The 22,779-nt window shown below is 40.4% G+C and overlaps 1 protein-coding gene across 2 annotated transcripts in view; it reads left to right on the top strand.

Moving 5' to 3' along the window:
* Positions 1–942: 942 nt before the first annotated feature.
* The window catches only part of ALDOB (aldolase, fructose-bisphosphate B), a 159,712-nt gene continuing 137,875 nt past the window's right edge, over positions 943–22,779 (top strand). Inside the window, exon 1 of one of the 2 annotated variants that reach the window (XM_044084019.1) lies at positions 943–1,071. The gene's annotated coding sequence lies outside the window, so the exon portion shown is untranslated. Of the gene's footprint in view, positions 1,072–14,579; positions 14,588–22,779 lie in introns of those variants that run through there. The other variant, XM_044084020.1, reaches the window with a different exon arrangement.

The raw sequence follows: 22,779 nt of genomic DNA, 5'->3' as shown, positions 1-22,779 counted from the left end.
AACCTGCATATACCCCTTAATATAATCCTGGGGTATCATGCATGTTAGATAAATGTGGGAAGAATGCAATGCTTAAAAAGGCCCCGGGACCATTTGCTAGTAATCACCTATAAGCCTATAAGTGAGCTTGATTCTTTTAGAAAACCAGTGTGATGTAACAAGACAGTAAGCACTAAAAGAATGCGGAATAGTGTAATATAATAACATCACTATAGAGATGCAGGCAAGAAGTGACTGTTTCCCCAGAATAAAACTGAGATAAATGAAAGGCTGAGCAAGCTGGGTAACATCAAAAACAGTAATGAGAACAGAAACACAGGGGCCAAAAACCTGCCATGGGAATGTAAGGCTAGGCTTCTTATTATCCTCACATATGGAGATAGTAGTATTGGTACAGGACAGGTGAAGGAGAGAAATGTTTGGTTAGCCAAGAACTGTTGCTACTATATGTGTTTTTGTGTGTGTACTGTTTGTGTTTATCAGTATGATATTATGCAAGTGTGTGCACTTAACAATTAAAGCTGATCATGTTCTATCGCTTATACATATACATGTCTGCACTGTGTGTGTGTGTGTGTGTGTGTGTGTGTGTGTGTGTGTGTGTCTGTGTGTATAACCACTTTTTGCTATATATGTGAACCTATGTGCATTGCATGCATGCCTAGGTGTTTATTAATCTGTGTGATTGCCTTTTTGCACAACGTTTTTAACACAGTTGTACTTGTCATTTACTGAGCAGATAATATTTTGCATCATGGGCTCATGGATAGGTTTAAGGCAAATAAACCAGTTCATACTAGCTGCTTTGTGTGTGTATGTGTCAGCATGTGATGGGGGCTGGGGAGGCACAGTGTTTTACAGGTATTAAATGATGGTTGGTTGCCTACAGCTTGCATCTTCAGCCTATCACAGAGCAAGTCTGGGGATCCACCCCTACCCTTTTCTCCCTCTCACCAAGAGGAACACTAGAAAAAGCAGAGGTTGTTTAAGAATCCTGCACACTTGTTTGGCTCCACCCCACAGAAAACAGCTCAGTTTTCTAGTTCATCATTGTGCTTCAGGAAAAAAAAAGTAAGTTTATCTTTCTTGCTTTATTATTTTTGTTGGATTTATAAAAGGAGCAAACTGAATATGACAATGTGTACCTGGGGTATGATGGTGACTTTACCTGGGTCATAGTGACATTTGAGGTAGTGAGTGTTCCCCCACACTGCAGGTTATTAGACTCAACTATTTTGCATGCGATATGTGTACATTTCTATGTAGCTGTAAAAGAAAGGAAGATCTATAACTCAGGCTTCCCTTCATTTCAGAAAATGTGTTTAGGGATTCACTTGTGCCATGTGCAACTGTAGAAGGCTCCACCTTCATTCTGCAACTAGCTGGAAGTTCTGCAAAGATTCAGAGTGCAACAGAAAGTTTATTTTTTTTTTTTAACTGCAGTTTGTTTGTGTGAAGGTATTTTGTTTAATAAGACTGTACGTGTATATCTTAGTTTCCTGATGTGTAGAATGAAACCGAAAGGAATGCCATAGGTACTGTTAAAGTTCCACGTCTGCAGTGTGTATGAACAGGGCAACTGAGGCTTAAGGTATCACTATGATTTACACATGTATAGGTTCTTTCTTTGTGTGCATTGACTTCTGATACAGAGTTCAGTTTACAGACAACAACGTGCAACTACAAGTCATCCAACCTTTCTTACAGGTTCATAGGTAAGTACTAGGTTAACGGCCCTGGAGCCAATGCAAGCCTAGCCCAATAGTCTTATCAGTAAGTCCATACAGGAAGGGCACATTTCATAAGACTGAGTCCCTTTGGTGTTACAAATGATTGCAAAGGGGGCATTCTGTATCAGGTGAATGTGTGCCAGTTTTATACATCAGCTTAATTTGTACTTATGGGCCTAGGCCGTTCTAAAACTGTTGTAGGTTATACTTGCAGGATTTTAATGTTGCCTAGGTTATCAAGTCATGACTGCTGTGAAACCTCTATTGTGGTTCAGTATTTCAGTGAAATACCCACAGTCCTCCTAGTGTAGCCGGCCCTACATTTTGGAAAAGATGTAAAAATCAAAACAGCCAAGTAAATAAACAACAGATCAAAAGGAAATCATTGCACATTTGTAATTATGTTTGTATTTCCAACAGTTGTCAGTGAGAGAGACATTTTTAATAGAAAATGAAAAATTCTGATTAGTATTTGGCGACTAAAAGGCAAAGCTGGTGTATTTCAAAGTGCAGACTGCAGTTGACCAAATCCTCAGATAACCTGTCAGCATGAATGTATGGATGTTCATAGTAAATACACAACTCGGGATATATTTTCATACATTATTCATATGTTTATTCCAGAGGAATTAGAGGAAAGTCAGATAGGAGTTTTTCAAAGTTGGAGGGGGGTGGTGTGTGGTTACTCACAGATATTACAAAATAAGTAAGCAGGACTGTTGGAGGGGGGTGGTGTGTGGTTACTCACAGATATTACAAAATAAGTAAGCAGGACTTAAAAAAAGTTAACAGGATATCCGGGCAGACCTCAGTTTTCTATTTAACTGACCTGAAATCTTGATTGTGTGCATAGAGTTAGGTAATTAATTTCTAGGTAAACCTGGTTTTCACTCTTTTATTGATTCTGCTTGGATTCTACTTTTCCACTCATAAAATGTATACTACAATATCGCTTTTTGACAAGTTTGGTTTATATTTGTGTTAATTTGTTAGTTACAGTTGTTATATTTTTGTTGTTAATATTTTGAATGTAATCTGGACTGAACCAGTGCAGTTGGTCATGCTCTACCCCAGCTGACCAAAATGTAAATCAAAACAAATAATATAAATAACTAAGCGCAGTGTGTTAGTAACTTCGTACTCAACAGTCCAACTTTATTTTTGCAGCTGAGCAGGGCTCAATGAAAGCTTTAAGCAAACTTTGGCCCTGTGCCTAGTGGAGCAAAGGTTAGAGCTGTGCACATTTGGCTGAATCGGGGTGTGTTAAGCTCAGAAAACTGCATGGGGCAGTATAGCTAATTTCACAAAGTGAAAGCTGATAGTTTTTAAAGTTTGCAATCTGGTTGTACTGCAGCAAAAACAAATTGGCAAACTTTGCTACAAGTCTGTTTATTTCTGTTTACGTAAACAATAAATATTTCAGAGTCCGTTGCACATATTATCTTTTAAAATATTAGATAATGTAGGCAGTAGTGCACATAGTTTCAGTTGATATGAAATACCCAGAGATCTGTAACTTAGTGCCTGCACTGCCTGTTTCTTTCTGTACATACAAAATCAAAGTCTGAGAACTGTGGGGTGTGTCCTCACACAGGGACTTGTGTGAATTATACATTAAAGGAAATTTCCAGTTTTGAAGACAAGTAGTAGTGTGTGTGTGTGTGTGTGTATATATATATATATATATATATATATATATATATATATATATATATATACATGCTTTGTGCACATGGTATTGTGCATATTGTGTTGATGGGTTATTGTTGTAACTGTGTGTGTGTCCTTTTTCCAAGGCAGTGGCCAACTCAGAAGACAACTGTGGTCACCAGATTCCTTGATCAGCTTCCTAGAAAAATAAACTGGTCGCTAACCTGATTCCAGGAGTCTAGGAGCATTTTTTTATCAGCTTGTTTGTAAAAAGAGAATTTTGACTACATGTGACTGCCACAAAGCTCCAAGGTTAGCATGCCTTGTGGTAGTGCATTATGTATGCTTAGATTAAATTCTTCCTCAGATGCAGACTGGCACTAATTTCTAACTAGCAGGCATTGTTACATATAAATAACTACTAGTATGATTTAAATAAGCAAATTCACATAAGCATACCTTGTACACTTGCCATTTAATATAGCAAGCTAATTGTGGTGTTTTTCTTCAAAAAGTGAATAAAATTAATTATAGGAAATTTACCAGAGTCCTGTGCCTAAAAGTCATTATCAAGAAATGTCTTACAAGGTATTATACCTTGTTTTTACTTCTTCCAGACCTTCTTGAATTTTGTCATAGTTGGTCAGTGTGACAAAAAATTAACTGAATGAAAGCGTGTTTTCTCCTTGTATTTATTTATATGTTATTTATGTTTTGAGTAGGATACCTTATTGGACCAGGCCCTTTTTTAGCAGAGGCTTGGCAAGTCAATTTTGAAAAAAATACAAGCAAAAATGATATGGTTAATATGAGTTCTGTACAAGGCCAGACTGTGAAATACCTATGATGATCTCTAATTTTTGTAAGAACAGGATGTGGCTAGTCGTGCTTTCATTTGTATCGCTTACTGAAAACTGGAGAATAGATAATGTGAGTCCCTAAACTTTGAAAAATTATGTGTGATTTAACCCAAGTAACAGAGAACTTTGAAAGTTACTATTACACATTTAAGGCATTTTTTGTGTGTATTGTTCACCCTCTGCCGTAGGGGGCTGCACTGTCTTCATCGCCACTACAGACATGATCCCTGTACCTTCCTGTATTTACACTCAAGCTCTTGCAGTTCCAAGGGCCCCATGTTTGTTCCTTGAACATGTAGCAAGAACCTCTTTGAATATATTTTGTGCTATTTGCAGCTACTGCTATGTATAGGGACTAAACATGCTTCCTTTTGCAGTGCACTGTCTGGGGTCTATGAGTATGCTACAATATAATAGGGATATGTTTGGGACGTGCTTTTCCTGTACAGGGATCAAAATAATGCAAAGGCATAAAACTCATTCACTGGTGGGGAGACACTTGCACCCCCATCCTCCCTTCCAAGTAATGTAATGACTTCTTTGGTCACCATTACTCAGAGAATTGGCAAGTGTCTGTTTTGAAAGAAAAAAACTGCTTTTGTCAGTCCACTTTGGAATGCAGTAACATGAGTAAATTATTGCATGCAGAAACCTCATTTTTTTAAAGAAATCATTTACTTTTACGCTAATGCTGGCATCTTCTTTTTGATTTGCATCCATACTCCTCTGTTGCCTCTTTCAGTGAAATGTATTTTTAACAGCAGCTGATCACCAGACAGAGTGATACTGTTTCTATGGAGGGAAGGTGTCGCAGTAAACTGGTGTAGTAGAGAGACTAACACAGTCTGGACATGCGCCACTTTCTGCAGTAGATACTCATCAGGGTATTTGATAGTACTGGATATGTGCCACCCATTATGAACTAGGAAGTGAACCAGGAGGGATGAGCTTCAAAATTTCATGAATGTTTCTGACACTCTACCTTCATGTTTCCTTTTCTGCGACTTTTAGTTGCATTACCAAGGTATAGCTGGAAAATATGGAACTGTGCAGCAACCAGAACATCATCTTCCAGGACACAGCCCCCCCCCCCCTGACATTTCATTTCATCTAGATAGCATACCTTTTCACTTCTTAAAAAAAGTCCTGAAATGAAAAGTTTAAGTGAAAATATATATAGCTAGCTAGATGGCTGGATGGACAAATAGATAAGTAGATAGATAAAAATGTAGCTAGTCAAGCATTTGTAAAATAAAAGCTATTTAACAAAATCTAAATGTAAACAAAACCATGGTAAATATGCCAGGGCTTTTTTTAAATTTTAGCATGGCTGATTGCACAAAATAAATATTTTTTAAGCAACTGAACACTGATGCACACAACATGTGCCTATACCTTTGTACAATATCTTGTAAAATACATTACACTGCTGTGTAAGACCTCATCAGGCAAAACACTGGTCCTCCCTGTCTTTCAAAGATACACCATGTTCTATGCTAAGCCTTATGTAGTTTACAAAGAAAATTAGTGACTTTATTACAGCTGGAAGAACTATTATACAACTGGAACTATACTGGCTGCATATTTTCTTTTTTTTATCTGCACTAGGCATATAACTTCATTTGCATTTGTTCGTTGTAATTTGAGTAAATACAAACTCACTAAAATAGTATGGGTTCTGAAGGGCCTAACAGCACCTCAATAATGATGTCATTGATTGGCTGAAGGCGTACAGATAAAATAAGCACGTCTTCAGTTTAAATATACATCCAACATGGAAAACAAAGCAATGCCTGCAGCTGAATGTATAAGAAAAAATTAAATTGCTAACCTGTGTATCCAGTTCTTCCTTTCTGAAAGCTGTTTTTGTCTGTGTCTCAGGACAATGTTATTTAATGGCAAAGGCTAAAACAGTAGCTTGGAAAAGAGAAAGCGACTTTTGCTTGTGATATGACTGTTTTAATATTTACTGGTAAAAAAAAAGGTATCAGAAATCCCATATTACAATACTGGAGGTTTGGAGGAACAAACTTAACTTTTAATATGTAAGGCAAGTTCACCATCCACGGCTTAGTTTTCTGTTAGCTAGAGCAGCAGTACACAGTTATTTTTAATACAGCAGAGATGGTGCTTCTTTTCCCATTTGTACCAATGCACTACATGGTGATGGATTGGAAGGATATGAATCTTTGATTAGGTTGCAGCACACACCCTGTTAAATTCAAATTCCCCCACACACAGACAGACAGCTTGCCAAACTGTCATGTTGTCATCCAGATAATCTCTCCTATTGCAGAACGAAGAACTGTATTAACCTCTCCCACAGTTCCTTGCAGAACTGGTTTAACAAAAGATTTTTCTTCGGACTTAAACTAGTTGCACAGATTTATTCACCTTTCACCCAGTTAGTACCACTGTACATTTTGTGTTTGGCTGTACTAGCATCATCTTCTTTTTGCTGTTGCCGTTAGGGGTCGCCACAGCGGATCATCTGTTTCCATTTCTTCCTGTCCTCTGCATCTTGCTCTGTCACACCAACCACCTGCATGTCCTCTCTCACCGCATCCATAAACCTTATCTTGGGCCTTCCTCTTTTCCTGTTACCTGGTAGCTTCATCCTTAGCATCTTTTTTCCCAATATACTCTGCATCCCTCCTCAGCACATGACCAAACCAACATAATCTTGCCTCTCTGGCTTTTTCTCCAAACCTTCCAACCTGGGCTGACCCTCTAATATACTTACTTATTCCTAATCCTGTCCACCCTCATCACACCCAGTGCAAATCTTAACATATTTAACTCTGCCACGTCCAGCTCTAACTCCTGCCTTTTTGTCAATGCCACTGTCTCCAACCCATATAACATAGCTGGTCTCACTACCCTCTTGTAGACCTTCCCTTTCACTCTTACTGGTACTCGTCTGTCACATATCACTCCTGACACTCCTCTCCACCCACTCCATCCTGCCTGTAGTCTCTTCTTCACATCTCTTCCACATTCACCATTACTCTAAACTGTTGATCCCAAGTATTTAAACTCATCCACCTTCGCCATCTGTACTCCTTGCATCCTCACCATTCCTCTATCCTACCTCTCATTCACACACATATATTCTGTCTTAGTCCTGCTGACCTTCATTTCTCTTCTCTGTAGAGCATATCTCTATCTCTCCAGGGTCTCCTCCACCTGTTCCCTACTCTCACTACAGATCACAATGTCATCTGCAAACGTCATAGTCCATGGGGACTCCTGTCTGATCTTGTCTATCAACCTGTCCATCACCATTGCAAATAAGAAAGGGCTCAGAGCTGATCCTTGATGTAATCCCACCTCCACCTTAAACACATCCGTCACTCCCACCGCAGACCTCACCACTGTCACACTACCCTCGTACATATCCTGTGCCACTCTTACATACTTCTCTAACACTCCCGACTTCCTCATACTATACCACAACTCCTCTAAGCTTAATTTATTCACAGGAACAGGTAAGTGTGGACTTCCAACTAATCCTGCATTTATTCTAGATGGAAGCTGAATGATTAAGAGCATAATGAATGAGCTTCTGTTTACATAAATCAATGCTGATCCTAACCAGGTGTTGTATAGTAGATGTTAAGAATTTGTTCTGCAGTTGAGGTCAAGCTTGACATCCATTTTGTGAACATACAGCTACTTGATTATAACTAGGAAATAAATGATACGTGTTAAACAGATAAAAATGTTGGCGCACTAAGTTTGAAATGCAGCACACAGTTGGTGAAGCCATACAGTCCATTTTAGTATGTTGCTTTAGCTGCTCCATTGTACTATGAAATAAAGAGAAAAATGGAAAACCGTAGGTGCAGAAAAGGTTCATAGTTTTGAAAGTTATAACACACTTAGTGATGCCTTACACATAGCAGATAGGAATGAAGTACATTAAAAACTATAACATGCCTTGTGCTGTCACGCAATAAAAGACAGGCAACATGAAATATATTTCAGATTTTAAAGCTGTTTCAGTTTTCCTGATGCTGCTCTAGTATGAGACTAAACCATAGTGGCTATGAAAGATGCTTAATAAGGTTGTCTTTTCCTGATTTTGGAGTATAAGCATTGCTCTTCATGCACTACATAGATTATATTTATATATAATATATATATATTTGAATGGCTAGATGATTGATCAGTGGTCAAGCAGCAATGAAAGCAAAGTCTGTTACTTTGAACAAAAATGGTTGAAAAATTAAAAAATAAACTAAAGTTGTATTTTTTACCCTTCACACCCCCTGCTGCTTAAATATATCAGCTGTGAGATAGCAGAATACTGGGGAAAGTGGAAAAATTCCCTAGTGTCTGCTATTTATAGATGAAACAAAAATGCCGATCTCCCCATCAGTCAGCCATGTAGTATACACCCATTTGAATATATACTGCTTACAGTTTGCATTTCTACTCCCCTTTTTTATTTCATATGCATTTATCTGTAGTGGAGTTTGTGTACTTTTACTTATTGTAACCAAGCTGAGGCTGAAAAAGCAAGCATGTGGTCCAGTCCTCTTTTCTTTGTGTATAAATAAATAAATAGTAAATGCAATGAACTTGGCTTGCATTCATTCTTAAAGAGGGGGTCCTTTTTTAACTGTCTGCAACTCACAAGGCACAAGTGATTTTTAGAGCACAGCACTGGGCCACTGAACTTATTTACCGAAGCAAATTATGGAAGAATAATTTGATGGAAGTTCTGAGAGTCAAACTCTGGTCTTTTAAATATTATACCATAATATATGGTATATAGTATGATACATACCACATTATAGTATAATATTTATTTATTTTTATTTATTTTACATTTGTTGACCAAGAAAGTCCAACTGGATGGATATTGTGGTAGATTTGTTAAGTGTAAATAGCTACAGTTTGGTTTTTGGGGGGTTTAATATTAGATTTTTGTTAAGAAACCAGTTTTCAGTGGTATGGAAGACTTTTTGGGTTACAGAGAGGAGTTTCTGAGGATCACTGGCTGAACAGACAAGTGTTGAGTCGTCAGCATATTGTATAACTGTTGCATCTTGACAGATGCTGTGGCGGTTATTGGTGAAAATGGATATTAGGAGGGGACCTAAAATGGAACCTTGTGAGACTCCTGTGGTGATGGGTAGTGTGATGACCGTGCCCTGGCCCAGCAGTCAAGGAGCCTCAATCCTCACCACTAACACCAGGAGATTGTCTTATAGAAGAGAAAAAGATAACTAATACACACAGTAAAGTACAGTTTTCAGTGGTATGGAAGACTTTTTGGGTTACAGAGAGGAGTTTCTGAGGATCATTGGCTGAACAGACAAGTGTTGAGTCGTCAGCATATTTTATAACTGTTGCATCTTGACAGATGCTGTGGAGGTTATTGGTGAAAATGGATATTAGGAGGGGACCTAAAATGGAACCTTGTGAGACTCCTGTGGTGATGGGTAGTGTGATGACTGTGCCCTGGCCCAGCAGTCAAGGAGGCTCAGTCCTCACCACTAACACCAGGGAGGTCGTCTCATAGAAGAGAAAAGGATAACTAATACACACAGTAAAGTACAATTTCCCTTAAGTGCACACAGAGATCACAGTCAGTCTGGGGCTGATTGCTCTCTTGCTCACCAGGTCCCCAGTAGGGCTCCCCACTGGCACAGCTATAGGGTCCAGGTCTCAGCCTAACTGGGCAAGCTAAAACCTCCAGTACCCTCTCTGTCCAACCAGTGTTTCGTGTCCCTGCCAAGTAGCTGACACAAAACACACACACTTTGAGATAAGTATTTATACAACTTCACAGATGCTCCTGGGAAAGGCTGACACAGATTCTCCAACTGTGCCCCTGTACCCAGACTATACGGTAGTAATTACTGCCACCACCCAGTTAATAATATCAGCTACTAAAAGGCCCTTAAAAGGGTGTCCAATTATTACTGTGCAATATTATTATCCAATCTTAGTATGACTAGCAGTCCAGGCTTACTTTAGGTGGCCTATTACAATAACTTCTATAAATATGCAATGTACTCTAGAGCTTATCTCTATGCAAAACAGCTACTGGTAGAAGGTTTTAAAAATATTTAATAATAAGTAATTAAAACACAAGACAAAACTACTACACCAGAAAGATATCTAAGAGTTCAGAGATCACACAGAAACTTAAAATAATACAGTAGGACAGGTCTGATTTCAAAGAAAAATACCTCATTAATCTTTACTAGCTTTAACTATTCCTACAAGAAATCACAGTGCTAAAACGTACATGTGAGCATAAGGCAGAGTGCTGGTAAGTTGGATCTCCAAAGTCAAAATGCTTTTCTTGTCTCTTCTGAGAAATAGTATTTAAACATTACTAACAAACATGTTTGCTGGGTCCGTCCCCAAATTACATCATTTTTGACACTTAGGTTTTCCCAGGCAAACAAACTGCATTATTTAGCAATCTAACACCTGCACAGAAACTTACAACATTAGTAGACATTTCACATGTATAGTCTAACAGAAACTAGAGCAATAAAGCACCTTCCACATCTAAACCCTGGTCATAAACTTTAGCCTTAAAACAATGGGCATGAAACCTTCATCCAGCCGCACTGGAGCCGATCTTTTCAACTTAAAAAGACACATTTGAAATACTTGGCTTGGTTTTCCTTAGAGCAGATGGCAATGTTGCAACAATCCTGAAGTTCACATTTTACAGTGTTTTCTTACATTTAAAAACACAAACCTGTATTTTACATTTATTTATACAGTTGATAGACTAGGCTGGCAGCCTTCACCCATCTCTCCTCAATCGTCACCCCCCCCCCCCCGGGAACTCAAGCAAGTTTTTCAAGTGCCCCTTAAGAAATGTCGCTTGAGAATGTCAGTTCTATCTGGGTGTACCTCACCCCATTCCCTGTCTTGAGAGCCCATCTGAATTGGCATTGCTACTCCCACTGTGGTGATGCACTGACATATCATATGCTAGTAACCCCAGACTCCATTTTAGCAACTTGGTATTTTGCTGACTGGCTCTATTTAACCATGTTAGAGGGTTGTGATCTGTCATCACAGTGAATTTTCTTCCATTCAGATAAGACTGAAGTTTTTGTAGTGCCCACACTATGGCTAGACATTCCTTTTCTACCGCTGCATAGCATTCCTCTCTGGGTTGGAGCCTACGACTGAGACAAACCACTGGGTGCTCTTCTCCCTCTGAAGAAATCTGGCTAAGTACAGCCCCCACCCCATAGTTTGATGCATCCACCTGCACAACAAAGTCTTTGCTGTAGTCTGGACTGGCTAACACAGGGGGTCCTCCCAAAGCTTCCTTAAGCTTCTGAAATGCCTGCTCACATGCTGGGGTCCACACTACCTTATCTGGCCTGTTCTTCCTTGTCAGGTCTGTGAAGGGAGCAGCTATGGTACTATAACTGGGAAGAAACATTCTGTAGGGCCCTGCTGTCCCCAAGAATGCCCTCACCTGCTTTTTGGTAACAGGTGCAGGCCATGCATGAATAGCTTCCACTTTGGCAGGTTCTGGCCTTATCTTACCACTCCACACTCTATGTCCTAAGTAGGAGACCTCTGCCATACCCACCTGACATTTGCTTGGCTTAATGGTCAACTCTGCCCAGCACCTCCCTGACGTGCTGAAAGTTCTCTTGCCAGGAATGGCTGTAGATAGCAATATCATCCATGTAAGCAAGGGCAAACCCTCCTGCTCCTGCTAAGATATGATCTACCAGCCTCTGGAAAGTCGCTGGGGCATTCTTCATCCCAATGGGCATCTTTATCAACTCATACAAGCCAAAAGGAGTCACAAAGGCTGACTTCTCTTTAGCAGTGGGAGTCAAGGGCACTTGCCAGTAACCCTTGGTAAGATCAATGGTTGTAAGATACTAAGCCCCACCCAGCTGTTCTAGGGCCTCATCTGTCCTAGGCATGGGGTAAGTATCTGACTCTGTGTGACTATTTAATTTCCTGTAATCCACACAGAACCTGGTGCTGCCATCCTTCTTTGGCACCAACACCACTGGTGAAGCCCAGGGACTGTTGGACAATTGAATCACCCCTAGTTCTAACATCTCCTGTACCTCCTCCCTCAGAGTCTGTTTGACTCTTTCAGGCATCCTATAAGGGGCCTGCCTGATAGGTCTTTGGGGTCCTGTATCCACCTGGTGCTGCACCAGGTGGGCGCTCCCTGGTTTCCCAGTGAACACGTCCTCAAATTCCTGCAACACTGCTTGGATTTCTTGAACCTGAGATAGTTGCTGGGACATTGCTATCCCTTCCACCGAGGTGTCAGTCCGAGCCTCACTGAGGAGATCAGTCACAAGATCTCCCTCAGACTCCTCCTGCAGTCCACTGCAAATGCTCAGCACAAGGGCCTCCGCATCATGGTAAGGTTTCATCATGTTAACATGGTACAATTTGTGCCCCTGCCATCTGACTAGCACTTCCATAATGTAGTTAACATCACTTGCCTATCTTACCACCTTGTAGGGTCCCTCCCAAGCTGCTTGCCACTTGTTGTGTCTGACAGGAACAAGAACCATCACCTGCTGCCCTACAGCATATTCCCTAGCTCGAGCATTCCTGTCATACCACACCTTTTTCTGTTGTTGGGCTACTGCCAGGTTCTCCTGGGCCAGGCCCATGAGTTCCCTGAGCCATGTCCTGAGGTTCAGGACATATGCCACAACAGACTCCTTGTGAGACTCACACTCACCTTCCCACTCATCTCAAATTAAATCTATAGGTCCCCTCACCCTATGCCCATACAGTAACTCAAAGGGTGAAAAACGTGTGGATTCCTGGGCAACCACTCTGTAAGCAAACAACAGATGGGGCAAATATTTGTCCCACTCCCTCTTAAACTGATCTGCAAATGCCTATAGCATGGACTTGATTGTAGAATTTAACCTCTCAACAAGACCATTAGTCTGAGATGGTAGGGGGTGGTCTTCAGGTGCTTCACCCCACAGGACTTCCACAGACAAGCCAGCAGGTCTGACATAAAACTGGCACCTCTGTCAGACAGTGTTTCCTTTGGGAAACCTACCCTGCTAAAAATCTCTAGCAAAGCATTTGCCACCTTCTCTACCTCAATAGAGGACAAAGCCAAAGCCTCAGGGTATTGTGTAGCATAATCTACAATCACTAGGATATACTTTTTCCCTGTGGAACTTGGGGTACTCAGAGGACCCACAATATCCATAGCTACCTTCTGAAATGGCTCCTCAATCACAGGCAAAGGCATCAAACGAGCTATCACCTTGTCTCCTGCCTTGCCTACCTTTTGGCACTGCTCACAGGTAATGCAGTACCCTGTTACATCTCTGGAAATTCCAGGTCAATAGACGTTTTGCATAATATGCCTCTTTGTACGTTTTATGCCCATATGACCTGCAAAGGGAATATCATGGGCTATGGCTAGAAATGCCAGATGGTAAGCTCTAGGCACTACCATCTACTGTACTCTCTCACCTTCTAGCCCTCCCTCAGGGGTCCACTCTCTGTACAGTAACCCTTTGTTCCAGTATACAGATTCCCTCTTCCCTTGAGAATCAGGTGCCTCCCTAGCTACCTGCCTCAGGCCTTGCAATGTAGGGTCTGAGAGCTGAGCCTGTCTCAAATCTGTCCTTGTAACCCATCCCAGCTCCCCTTCCGCAGGACATCTGGCATCCTCTGACAGCAGTGCCTCACTGTCAGCCTGGGTACTACTACTCACCTGTACCTTTGCAGCTACCCTGTCCAAGTGATCATCAGTACCTACAAGCAGCTGTGGCTCACATTCAGTCTCACTGCTACAGCGTAACTCTCTCCCTGAAATAACCACCTCAGCAGTCCTGGCTGCAAGTATGCAGTCTGTCTGGGTCTCCCCCAGTCTAGCAGACCCACATACTTGTCTCCTAGCCTCACTGCATGTAACTGCATAAGTACATAGTACTGCCTCATCCAAATCCTTCCCTCTCAGGACATCTGCAGGATGGTAATTCCATGCCCTTGTTGTCTCAAGACAACCTACTATTGGCATTTTGTCTTTCCCACTTACTGGCTCCCTCACCTTTGGCTCCCCACCTTGCCTCCGTGGACATCTGTATGCCACATGGCCCCACTGGTTGCATTCAAAACATTTAACCCTAGCTCCTGGACTAGTGGCTTCCCCTGCTACTGGCGGATTCTGTTGGGGCAGTCTGTGCTGCCCACCATGGGTTCCTTTAGACCCATGAGCAGCACTGGGGGGTCCCTTTCCTGTGCAGGGCTGCCCTGCTGGCCAGGCATAGGTCTCCCTTCTTCCCCAACTCCTCTGAAGTAGCACACTGTCTATCAGCATACTAGATCCTCATGCCCTCAGGAAAAGTGCTAAGGGCTTGTTCCCTTACCAAATGGTCTGCCAGCCCTTCAAAAGTGGTGACCTGACATCCACTCACCCAGCTATGAAATTAAGTGCTCAGTTCAGCAACATATTCACATACATTTTCATCTGCCTTGCGTCTATGCTCACAAAACTTTTTCCTATACATTTCAGGTGTTAGCGTAAAACATTCTAATAAATGTCTGTTTACAGCAGTATAATCAAAACAGTCAGTGTCATGCATTTTTGCTAAAGAAGTTACAGCTTTACCATGGAGTAAGGGGGTCAGGAACCGTACCCAGAGCCTTTGGTCAACTTCATACTGTTTACATACTCACTCAAACGTATGAATAAAGCTATCAAAATTATCCTCCTCTTTAAACTGTGGAAAAAATTTACTGACCTTTTGTGCTTCTGGGGTCCATTTACTCCCTTTCCCATTACCTCCATGACTCTGGCAAAGAGTCAGCATTTCCCTCTCATGCTTTCTCTGCCGTTCCTGTTCTTCAACTTGTAGGCTCCTCATTCTCTCAGCTACTTCTAGTTCCATACGCCTGGCCTCCAACTCAAGTCTCTTCAGCTCCAGCTGGATTTTTAAGTCCACTGCAGAAAGGTTGAGCTGTCCATTCTCTGAGGATATTGTATCTCCACTGTCAGTCTGATTATCCTCCAGGCGGCTGTTCTCTGATGCAGCTGTAACCAAGGCTGCAATCAGGCCTGCTTTAGTCAGGTTTCCATGCACCAGTCCCCTAGCCTGGCACTTCTCCATCAGCTGGCTCCTTGTCAGCTTTCCATACTCTTCTTCTGACATGCTGCCTGCTCACCCTGACTAATACTAAGCTAACAAAGAAATAAAACAATTGTGATCTGAACTCTGAGTATATACTGCGTGGCTGTTTTAGAGTACAAAACACTTTTAGAGATAACTGTACAAAAGCTACAGGAATTCACTCTACCCACACCACTACAAGCCAATTAGTATGTGAAGTAGATCCCACCACTGCCAAATACTTGTGACGACCGTGCCCTGGCCCAGCAATCAAGGAGCCTCAATCCTCACCACTAACACTAGGGAGGTTGTCTCATAGAAGAGAAAAGGATAACTAATACACACAGTAAAGTACAATTTCCCTTAAGTGCATACAGAGATCACAGTCTGTCTGGGGCTGGTTGCTCCCTTTCTCACCAGGTCCCCAGTAAGACTCCCCACTGGCACAGCTATAGGGTCCAGGTTTCAGCCTAACTCGGCAAGCTAAAACCTCCAGTACCCTCTCTGTCCAACCAGCTCTTCGTGTCCCTGCCAAGTAGCTGACACAAAACACACACACTTTGAGATAAGTATTTATACAACTTCACAGACACTCCTGGGAAAGGCTGACACAGATTCTCCAACTGTGCCCCTTTACCCAGACTATACAATAGTAATTACTGCCACCACCCAGTTAATATCAGCTACTAAAAGGCCCTTACAAGTGTGTCCAATTATTACTGTGCAATATTATCCAATGGCAGTATGACTAACAGTCAAGGTTTACCTTAGAGAGGCCTATTACAATAACTTCTATAAATATGCAATGTACTCTAGAGCTTATCTCTGTGCAAAACAGCCACAGGTAGAAGGTTTTAAAAATATTTAATAGTAAGTAATTAAAACAAAAGACAAAACTACTACACCAGAGAGATATCTAAGAGTTCAGAGTTCACACAGAAACTTAAAATAATACAGTAGGACAGGTCTGATTTCAAAGAAAATTACCTAATTAATCTTTACTAGCTTTAACTATTCCTACAAGAAATCACAGTGCTAAAACTTACATGTGAGCATAAGGCAGAGTGCTGGTAAGTTGGATACCCAAAGTCAAAATGCTTTTCTTGTCTCTTCTGAGAAATAGTATTTAAACATTACTAACAAACATGTTTGCTGGGTCCCTCCCCAAATTACATCATTTTTGACACTTGGGTTTTCCCAGGCAAACTAACTGCATTATTTAGCAATCTAACACCTGCACAGAAACTTACAACAATAGAAGACATTTCACATGTATATTCTAACAGAAACTAGAGCAATAAAGCACCTTCCCCATCTAAACTCTGGTCATAAACTTTAGCCTTAAAACAATGGGCATGAAACCTTCATCCAGCCGCACTGGAGCCGACTTGTAAAACATTAAAGAGATTCATAAGATCTTTTCAACTTAAAAAGATACATTTGAAATACTTGGCTTGGTTTTCCTTAGAGCAGATGGCAATGTTGCAACAATCCTGAAGTTCACATTTTACAGTGCTTTCTTACATTTAAAAACACAAGCCTGTGTTTTACATTTATTTATACAATTGATAGAATTATGTATCAAATTCTATTTGACTAGGCTGACAGCCTTCGCCCATCTCTCCCCAATCGTCACAGGTAGCATTGTGGATAGGTTGTTCTCCCAATGAACTGCTTGTTGTCTTCCTTGTAAATATTTCTGAAACCAAGCTAATGCTTGGCTACTAAGGCCAAGGTCAGTAAAGGCTTGTACTAGTTTAAGATGGCTGACCAGGTTTGTAAAACATTGTAATAAAGAGAATAGTAATAATACGTCTTATTAGGTTTTTAATTTTTACCTAGCAAGTCATGGTTTAAATTTTACTGTGTGTTGCTATATCCTTGTTAGATACCTAGGGTACTTTTATGTAAATATTACTTTGTGTGTCCCTTGTTAAATACTCGATGTACATTTCTGAATTTTGATGTACGTTTGACACGTGATGTACTTTTTTGTGCATGGAGCTTTTTTCCCTGGGCCTCCGCTGAAAAATGGCCTCTGCCCAGCCAGACTTATCCCGGTAAACAAATGTCAAATAAATAAATAAAATAAATAAGTAACCATTTAGCTTTCTCTGCCTCTGAAAATAGCTGTGAGCTAGAAGTGCTGTTCACCCAGCTTGTGGAAAATTCCATTATTTGAAGGTGAACTTTGAGTTGTTGCACTGTGGTCATTTCCACCCTATTTGCTTTTAGGTCAAGGATTATTAGTTTTACATGACACAAACGTTTACCATGTACAATCATTACAGACCAGCTGTGCAATGTTAACTATTTCTTAGTAGAGAAATGTGATGTAGCATCTTTTCTGTGGTGGGGGTGGGGGGATTAATGACAGAGTTTAGAGCGAGACTTACAATGAATGTACAGCTGGTGACTTGCAATGTATACAGAACAAGACCACTTACAGGAATGATATTAGAACAAAGAATTCTGCAGCGACCAATACAGTATTTGCAAGTAGCAAATATAACACACAGATATCATCAAAATGTGCAGAGGCGGCAGCAACAGAAATGGAAAATATTCAGGGAATGAATTATCTGATCCAGTAGCCTGGATGAAGAATCACGTAAGTTTTGCCACAAGATAAAAATAAAATAAAAAAAAAATAAATAAAAATACATGATAAACAAACCTAAGTCAATCAATGTGCTTGTTATCACTGTGCCCTTTAGCCAGTAATACATGGTCAGACTGAATGTACCCAGTTCCTGTCACTTCCATAACTCGTGGACCGACATTAATGACAGTTTACAGATGTGTCTGGTGCCTAAGGCACAGCTGTTTTTCAATACTGCTGGCTGTGGTTTGTATACATGATCCAGCCCTTTGGCTGGGTTGGGGAAGGTATGTAGTGCGATTCTTATCACTTTCAGCTGGCATACATTATTATACTCTTTGCACTTATTTTTAAGATTATTTTAGGACTATTTAGTTAAACATTAATGCTTTTTAAGGTTTAATGTTTGACTCGTGTTATCAGTAGGCTGCTTAGAGGGTTCAAATTCCAGTCTGATTAAATTAGATTCTTTACCAACACTGCATCACTGAAGTCAGAAAAACAACTTAAGATTCTGGATCAAACCCATTTTAATTTCAGAGTTTCAAAGTTCAGTATCAGAACATTTTGGTAAACCTGAAAGTAAGCTTGATGTCTTGTTGCTTCTTCCACTGAGTCTTTGAAAACAAATCTTACTGAGTTGCAAGGTTATTGCACATGTGGATTCCTGTGAAGAGAAGCCATTAAAAATATAGTAAGGTCTTCCAGTATCTGGTCTTGGCAGCAGCATCTACAAACAGAAGCTCAGTGCTGAGTTCTGTAACTTGCTGAGGGTGTTAGTGTCTCTGCATGCACAGGAGACCTTACACTACAGAGTTCCAGGGTCTGGCAATGGCAAGAAGGCATATTGTGAACAGACATTTCATGCAACATAGGGTTCTGAGATCAGTGTTGCCAGTACAATGGATTTAGGTTCTTAAAGAGAGTCTCAAGAAAGGGGGATAGTTTTGCCCTTTTTAAAGCTCAGAAACTGAACATATAGAATGCACCAGTGGTAATATTGTGATAGTACAGTGCAACATACCTCTGCAGTATTGCAGCACAAACACCGCTGCAGTATAACTTTGGTAATCGCTACTAAGATGATGTTATCGAATTCAAACAAAGCTTTATATTGCTGCTAGTTACAGAGTCAGGATCTGGATTTCATTTTTCAGTATATATATTCCGCAGATTATAGCCCTAGTTCCACCCTCCATGGGGGTCAACCTGTATTTGAAGGCAAAGTGATTTGTACACTCTTTTTTGTTATTCTAATACACAAGTCATAATTATGTAGTAGTACTAAAGGGGGGGGGGGGCTAGAGCAGGCTGTTGCAATGGCTCCCTGTTGAAATGTTAGCACTCAAATTGGCAAGCGCTGAAAAGACAAAAACAAAAAAGACTGAAAACACTTGAAGTGCTAATCTTGAAAATCGTTCTCCTTCAAACATCTTTTTGCCATGTGGCAAAAGCCCCCCACACCCCCCAAACTTACATATATCAATTCCAGGATTGCCATACCTCGGAGAAAAGGGAATATTCCAAAAATGGCATTGAGGACTTTCCGTTCTTTCGGACATTCAGTCTCCATATTTCAGGACTCACTGTAGTGGGTCGTGCCATTTCAAATGGTCACCTATTGCAACATGCTGTGGGAGCGAAAGAGTTACTGTGCCTAACAGTCAAAAGAGAGCTGAAGAGTTGTTTGTAGACGTCTAGTATGCTGAATTCTTCCCCAGCCCTTCCTGACACCATGAGTTTTAAAAGTGAGAAGACTTTTCTTGTAACCTCCCCCATGATGTTGAGACATTTGGAGGGTGAAGCTCTTCCCTCTCAGACAAGCCGAGCAAGGTTGCCTCCAAGGAAAGTTATTTGGGTCCCTATTAGATGAATGAATGCTTAAAATGTCGAATACAAGATGCTTGACAGCTTTTAAGCGAACGTTCATCTAAGCAAAACCCCAGAATGTCGAAACAAGGAGTTTTGAAAAGTTATAGTTGGCCAGCCATCACGAAGTCAATGGCTGACGTCAGAATGTTCATCCTGTCTAGCCATTCTTACAGTCCTCCACTGTGGTGCGGTCTCGACTTTCACCCTGTGTAATGTTATCACAGACCTCCACTGTGGTGCAATGTCAGAGTTGGTATATTTAAGTAGGGGGGATGTGGGGGCGAAACCCCCCACTTATAGTCTGTTGATTTGTTTTTTTTTTGGGGGGGGGGGTTGTAATGGTGTACAGTATATTTCAGCTGTTAGCCGTTGGCTTCGTGGTCCTCAAATTTAGGTCGTGGGGTGCCTGGTCTGGGGACTGTCAAAAATACAGGTTGACCTAGCATTGGCTCTCCATAGAACTGATGGCACAGCTTTGGCTTTTCCTGTTTTCCTTGTTTGTTTTGGATGTATAGCTATGGCATTAGTCTGCAGTTTATGGGGAAATGAGGGTAGGAAACAATTTCTGAATATATTAATGGAGGCACGTAACTCTTTGGGGTAATGAAAAATGAAGTTACTAGAAGAAACATAAAATAATTCGCTATGAATTTGAGATGGGTTTTCCTGCATATTATGTAGTTTCAACAATTTTCATTTGTTATATAATTACATTTGATTTAATTACTGGTATATATGTGCTGGACATTATTTTCTTTATCCTGATGCATCATTGTGCCTTTATTAGAAAGGTGAAGTACTGTATACCTGTGAATGGGATTCTGAACTGTCATCTTGCTAGTTTCTTGCCTCACAATTCATCATATTTAGTATGTTTGCATGAGAGGATGTGTATTCAGCTCTACTGGTGTGTGATTTGCTTGTATAGCTGTTTTCTCAGTATTTTTACAAAATCAACCAGTCTTTGACCACTAAACTTTATTGAACAAGGACAACAGGCATCATGTCTGCTCACCCCTTGCTCATGCACACATATATGATGTAGGTTATGCTTTTGGGATTACTTGTTATATAAAGCACTTTGTATATGAATAGCTTGTATTGGCATGTCATCATTTACAGGTTCTATTTCAAGGATGTTGCCATGGCTATTTACTCTATGCACTGCAATGGTCTTAAGTGCATTATTTTGCATTTTTTATCTTGCCATTTACATACCCTGCTAGTGTAGTCCTTGCTACTGATATTTTAAGAAGCTTTTTTCTTAACGTGGTAGTCATTAGTGAAATAATAAACCCTGCCACAATGAAAATGTGGCAACTTGTGAGCAGGTTTGGTAACTTAACAGTACTCTTGACAGATTATTTTTGCCAACCCAAGGCATTCATTGTGATGGATTTCATGGACATTGAGTTTTGGAATGCTTTGGTGAAGGTTAGGTTTGCTTTTGACAATAATCTTTTATGTAGGTTTTCAAAATGTACAGTGCAGTAATGGTTGATCTTTCAGTGCATTAGTCAGTCACTCTTGAATGTGGTAGTACTTTGCTAGTGTACATAATTAATTTTGCTGTATTTTCGGACATGTCCTCATGTCAAACCATTCAGCTATGATAAATGACTTTGGGTACAAATGTTTCTGCAAAATATTGACTATATCTTCACAATATCCTAAATGGACATGGAGTTAAGCTTTTTCTAGTACTATTCTAGGTTTTACTGCTTTAATTAAAGCTGAGACAGGTGTTGTATCGTCAGAATTATTAATACCAAAATAATCAGCTCCACTTGTATAGAGTGCTAAAGCCCTGGCTATGGCTTAGGAGACTCGGGTTTGAGGCTCAGTGCTGGAGAAGCTGGCATGGGTGGGCATATGATGGTACTATCCCTGCTTACCTCTATGCGGGGGGAGAGAGAGTGGATGTTATGTGGCTGGTATGGGGGCACATACACTTTGGCTTGATCATGAGATGGGCTTTTGGGAAGGGGAAGAAGTTAAGAGTATATAGTTATGGTTTTAAAATGAGGAGACTGTGATTCCCAAAGCTTATGGTGGAGAAGTCATGGTTGCTGCTTGTTAATTATAACCACTACTACTTCAACCCTTAGTGAGAAAGACAGGGGTTTTACTAAAAGTAATATCCCTCAAGTTATTATGGATTTAAAAATGTTCATAAGAAGGCTAAATTTGCAGAACATGTTTGGTGATACCATTTCTACAACAGGAAGGACCCCCCCCCAAAAAAAAAACAGTATTTTTAATCCCCCCAGCCATTCCCAACTTAAAAATCTGGAAAATGTTATCGAAGCTGAGATTCGAAAAAAAGGTTAAAGGCTTCAGATTTAATTCCAATTGGACACTGGGGACAAACAGTTATTAGATATTTTATGTACTAATTCTAACATTCGGGTTATGGAATCTGATAAGGGAGGGGGGATTGTAATTATGGACAAAATCATATATGATGGTAAAATGCATTCAGTCTTACATGATGTTTCTAGATACACCAAAGTTTCCATCAATGAAATTAATATATGTTATAAAAAGATTGAATTGGCAGTTAAAGACCTTTTTGATCAGGAGGTCATTGATTATGATACATCAGTATTTAGACCATCCTCACCCTCGGGTATCCTCTATTTTCGGGATACCCAATGTCCACAAAAGTGTGGAAGACCCCCCACTTAGACCCATTGTGGCCTCAGAGTTCCCCCAGAGCTAAGTACTTGGATTGGAAGCTGAAATCATTATGGGGTGGGGAACTACATCTTAAAGATTCATGGGAATTCCTTAGTAAAATCAAATTTGAACATTTTTCACAAGATATTTTATTTGCTACAATAGATGTGGTAGACTTACTTTCTGTCATTCAGCATCAAATAGGGCTAACTTGGCTAGAAGAAGCTTTGAGAATGAAAACAGATATTTTTATGTACAGAATTGGCAGAACTTGT

The sequence above is a fragment of the Protopterus annectens genome, chromosome 9.part0 (genome assembly GCF_019279795.1).
Source record: "Protopterus annectens isolate FY-2018-M chromosome 9.part0, PAN1.0, whole genome shotgun sequence".
Lineage (NCBI taxonomy): Eukaryota > Metazoa > Chordata > Ceratodontiformes > Protopteridae > Protopterus > Protopterus annectens.
Note: the sequence above shows the minus strand (reverse complement) of the source record. Positions and strands in the feature narration are given on the sequence as shown.